Raw genomic sequence first — 5,480 nt, forward strand, 5'->3', positions numbered from 1 at the left:
TTTCATCAATCTTGACATTGAGAAATGTATGAACACTAGTCTTTTTTTTTTCAATTTGTTTGTGTATTAATCAAGATAAATATGACAAAGTGAATCTGTTTTGTTCAATTAGCAAGGTTGTCCATTGACTCTATTACCATGTACATCGCATGCAAGACTAACACCATGACATATCATAGTCACAAATAAAAATACTCGAGATTGATTTAAATCATATTAATTATCCACTACACTAATGCCATTTTAAAGACTAAGCACTAGTCTTTACTTACCATTGCTCCCTTAATAATGTGCATAATTAAAAAAAAGCCTCATGTCTTCTTTCTCACTTCTTTAATTGTTTTTGATCTCCAATAATAACCTCATGCTTAGCATTCCCATTGAGTCCATATCACATATACTTGTATACTCCATTGTAAGAAAGGTCTCCCATTCTAACATGTTCCTTAAAGTTTTTAAGGAAAAGTATCTTGGTCAATTTTCAAAAATAAAATTAATATTCTTTCTTATTCTAAACCTAGAATGCTCTCAAATATTTTACCCAAATGTACTCTAACGAGAGCAAAGGAAGGAGGTGACACACCCATGGATTTAAATAATTTGTTTTCAAATATATTTCGACAAAATAAAAAGTAAAAGAGATGCATTTCCTATTTGGATTTCACCAAAAATAAAATAAAAATGATTTAATAGACCAAACAAAGGAGACCACACCAATTCCAAAAAATTCAATGCTGAGTCGAGAATCTGGAAGAAGTTAGTCCACCCCACAACCTTTCATGGAAACCTAACCGTTAGGCGTTCTTTGGGGTTATTCAGGTAGCCACTTATACATGTAAACAGGGGTTGAAGGATAGATTCGAAGGTTCTTTTATTTTTCCTTCAGCCAAAGCTTGGGGTTGGATGGTTTACATGTCCGTCTTTGAGGCTGAGTTCACCCCATTGTAACTGCTGCTCATCACTTCTGGAAGCTCTTCATTTGTAGCTGTGCAGCGAATTCGCCCAGGTGATATCGTTTTTATAAAGATTTTATAAGCATTTAATCAATTGAATTGAAATGTTTTCAGTTTGGTACAGTCTCTTCCCTAATGGTGAAAGAAAATATGATTGTTTCAGGATTATTTTCCTATTTATATAGCCACTTATCCTTGTGTATTTCAGCAAGGAAGCATGTTGAAGATTCCCGAGTTGGTTTTATTGTGTGTATTCTTCTACAGGTGTTCCCTCTCTTTTGCTTAAAGCGATCTCATTCTTTGGTGTCTAAGATCCCATTTGCCCGGCTGGAAACACAAGGCACTGTTAAATCTTTTTTCTTTTTCATCCAAAAACTCAAGATTTCAACTCAAGTTTGGTAGCAGCAGGGCTGAGTTCAATGTGTATGTTTTAAATGGTCATCTGACGCTAAAGATAGGTTCCCATACATCTTAGTAATTTAACCCAGGGCGCTGGTCTGCATTCAATTGTGCAAGCCTGTTGGATAAATGTGTATTTGTTCATATCGTAAACCATAGGCTTGTTTGTGGGAATGCTTCCTTTTGTTACGCTCTGAAAATCACACATTTGGAACCTTGTTGGAGTTGTTATAACAAACTTTCAGAAGCGCGTCGGATTGCACGCAAACTGTTTGACATAAGCCTTCTGAATTTTTTTTTTTCTTTTAAATATCTGTGGCAGACTTTCTCATATCCTTTGCCTTCTAGAATTAAATTGGTGAATTCAGGGTGGGGTCGCTCCTAAATTCATCATGAATTGCCACAGCATGAGTATGTAAAGTTAGAGTCTGATTTTTAAGCTGAAACATTGGAGGAATTACTGATTTTGACGTTGCATGCTAACCGTTTGACGAAATGTGTTCTTGAAAACTTTGCATCTGCTCAACAGCTAGGCTCGAATTTGTAGGCTGGAATGCCCACTTTATATGCAGGTTTAGACTCAAATTTGTAAGCTGGAATGCATGAGTCTTGGTATGGGCATCAACATTGACAAATCATAACAAATCCCTGGGCATATCTTCATTTGGATTATATTTGGACATTATTTCAGATTAGTGAAATCACCGTGACTATCCCGTCAGGATGGATGCATACAGACTATTTGATAAAATGTATGAACGAAAATTTTCAGCTGTATGATGATTTTAGAGTTGAGATAGCAAGTGGGAAGCTTTGCCTTTGATTCTTGAATCACTTTCACCACTTTGAAATTGCCTCAGAATTTGACTTCTGAACATTATACTTGCCATCAGTGCTTGTCAAAGGATTATGTATCTGGTTGCATTGGTGTTTACATAAATAAATAACCAAAATTTGAACTAGGACCATTTTTTATTTCTGGGTGATTTCTTCAAATTCAAAGAAAATACATCTCAATTCTGTTTCAGATTTGTGACTCTGTCTTCTTGCTGCCCTATTTGAATGCTGTCCATGTATTTAGTAAACACGCTAATTTCAGAGCTTCCTCTGTTCTATTGCTGTCTGAAAATACGTGCTTCATTTTGATAATAGCTCCATTTGCATGATGGAAACAATAGTTTGATGATTAGTAACAAACTCATTAGTTTATGGATTTGTCTATCCATGAGAAGGAGATTCCAGTACATTATACCTATATTACATTGAGAGCTATCCTACGTCTGCCGAAAACAGGGTATTTCCCTGCAGCACAGATACGAACTGAAATGCCATTTAAGAGTGTTATTTAGGGAAACCCCTAGTGGTGATTAGATTCACCTTAAGTAGAGGGAGGAAAAGCCGAAGTGATAGTGGTTTATCTGAGTTGCCATTGCTTTATCTTGAGAAAGACCGTTCATCTCGTGCAAGACAGATTGAGCGGTAACAGACCCAAACCTTGTATGTGCTTGTCATGGAGACCCGGGCTACCTCCTCCACCACAAGAATGCCTAAGGGTGCATAAACAATATGCCCCTTTTAAGGCCTAATAGTGGTGAGATGGTGAATGGGCATTTTGTTGAAGACTTCTTTCTTACTATTCTGGAAGAAAGAGTCAGTTGACAACATGGTTGGAATGTATTCAGAGTTTTAATGAAACCTCTGCCTCTTAGCTTCGAATGGCCAAAACATAGTGCTATCAACAAGCTGAAGAAGCTATTTTTAACTGGCTTGTTGATTAGGAATGGTTATGGCTATTTTTAACTGGCTTGTTGGTTAGGAATGGTTAGGAACTTGAAGTTTTTAAATTTTTGGGATTCCTTTTGCGTTTTAAACCTCTCCCACATCTCTGTGTGAGGAGAGAGGAGATCTAGCAATAGAGAAACAACAGGATTAATTGGTGGATTTACATGGCCTCTATCATTAGCAGTCCAGTTTCATATTTTCTCCCTGGTGTTAGATGCTACTGATGTGCATAAGTTGTCATATTGTGATCGATTTGGTTGTGTGAGGATGATTAGGGCATTTAATCAAGACCATGCATTATGGGTAAAGTTAATGATCTTAGGATAGGTTTGGAAGGTTTTTCTGCAGGACTGTGTATCATGACAGGCACCACTACTTTTCTGGCTTGTAACATATGGAAACCCTGGGGGGCTAGAAAGATGAATACCGGAAGTTAGCAACCCGCACAGAATACTGGGCACGCTAATTCCTGGCTTAGAATATATGGAAACCGTGGGAGCTAGAAAGATGAATAGCAAACCGCATCCAAGACGATATTTCATTTTTACTTTCTGATAAAAGTGATAACGAATAACGAATGCCCACGACAGTGTATAGTGCTCTCTGGCATAAGTTGTAAACACTTGTTATTTCCTTCCATCTACAATAAGCATCATACAGTCTTAGCCATTCAATCTTTAGCCATTCTTTCAGTCTTGAATAGTCATTTTTATCTAGATTGCAGATTCTATAACATAAGCATTAAATACTTCAAATTATATTAGAATAATTCTTCATCTACCAAATTCTAACTGACATCCACGATTTAAATGCTTCATATCAAAGACTTGTTATTTCCTTCCATCTACAATAAGCATTATACAGTCTTAGCTATTCAATCTTTAGCCATTCTTTCAGTTTTGAATAGTCATTTTTATCTAGATTGCAGATTCTATAACATAAGCATTAAATACTTCAAATTATATTTGAATAATTCTTCATCTACCAAATTCTAACTGACATCCACGATTTAAATGCTTCATATCAAAGTTTCAAACACTTGTTATTTCCTTCCTCTACAATAAGCATTATACAGTCTTAGCCATTCAATCTTTAGCCATTCTTTCAGTTTTGAATAGTCATTTTTATCTAGATTGCAGATTCTATAACCTAAGCATTATACAATTTTAGCCATTCTTTCAGTTTTGAATAGCCATTGTTATCTAGATTGCAGATTCCATAACAATAATATTTTAGAGAAATCTGATAGCTACAAGCAAAGTGAAATCCTGCGAATCAAATTTTCAAAATATTAATACCAAAACAATTTTTTACTGAAAAATAGATCTATAGATGGGCAATGGATCAAATCGGTTGAAGTCAAAGAAGGGTGGGAAGGAAATTTGTTATTAATGTGAGAAAGGTAATTTTATCATAAATCTATAATCGATGGTTTTCATTTAATTTAATATTTAAAAATACTTTAACAAGTTCAAAACTAGAGGGGGTAGAGTATGTATGCCTTCGTAGACTTAGCAGTGGCGGAGGTGGGTCTCTTGTCCCACAAACAAGGGTGTCTCATACACCAATTTGGTGTCTGGCTTGGCGGTGACCTTCAAATTAGATACTAATAATAATAATAATTTAATTTTTTAATAAGGAATGGTTAAATTGTAATAAGTTTTTTTTGATGAGGAAGTGATAAAATTATAAGTTTAAATTGTTAAAATTATAATTTTAATTGTCGGAGTTATAAATGTTAGTTCCAAAAATTGTAATATAGAATTATTTTAGTAAACATAAAATTCACAATTTTTTTTAAAGCTAGTGGATCCTTTTATTAATAAGAAAAAAGTTACATTTAGTTTGGATTTCAAAATAGGACTAAAATCCAGGAGACTTTGGGGGATTTTTTCAAAATCCTCTTGCTCTTTTTATGAGAGGTGTTATTCAGATGATTCAGCATTCATTGGCCAATCCCTAATAATATGCACATGTTCATACAAACACATGTATGAGAACATGATGTATACCTCCCTCTCTTAGTGGCCTCCGAGACCTTGACAAAGCTGCCAGTGTAATTGCCTATTCCTTCAAGGGTTTCCTCCTCCCAATATTCCTTTAGAAGAGAAAAGAGTCGAACCCACATCGGGGTAACAAGGAAGTCTTCCTTCTCTGGATTATACTGCTTTTCTCAAAATCGCATGAAAAACTTTGCATTATTATGTCTTCCAAGCTAGGAAAATCACTGTGAAGAATCCTTTTGCCCCTAGCTCGAGTTCTATTTGACCTTGGAGGTTCCATTTATTTTTGATCCACCCAATCACTTTTCAAAGGGCCATGATCCGAAGAACTTGCATATTAGAG

General features: G+C 35.3%; 1 long non-coding RNA gene across 2 annotated transcripts; it reads left to right on the top strand.

Annotated features, from left to right (window-relative positions):
* The first annotated feature begins 610 nt into the window (after nucleotides 1-610).
* Nucleotides 611-2,062, top strand: LOC149188623 (uncharacterized). Of its 2 annotated transcripts, none has more exons than XR_016255821.1 (2): nucleotides 611-1,006; nucleotides 1,117-2,062. It is a non-coding gene; the product is annotated as an uncharacterized LOC149188623 (long non-coding RNA). The 2 variants fall into 2 exon arrangements; XR_016255820.1 differs by having other exon boundaries at nucleotides 1,218-2,062.
* The last annotated feature ends 3,418 nt before the right edge of the window (nucleotides 2,063-5,480 follow it).

Source organism: Pinus tabuliformis, chromosome 3_1 (assembly GCF_031772625.1).
Source record: "Pinus tabuliformis cultivar Carrire ecotype Pingquan chromosome 3_1, CPIR1, whole genome shotgun sequence".
Classification (NCBI taxonomy): Eukaryota; Viridiplantae; Streptophyta; class Pinopsida; order Pinales; family Pinaceae; genus Pinus; species Pinus tabuliformis.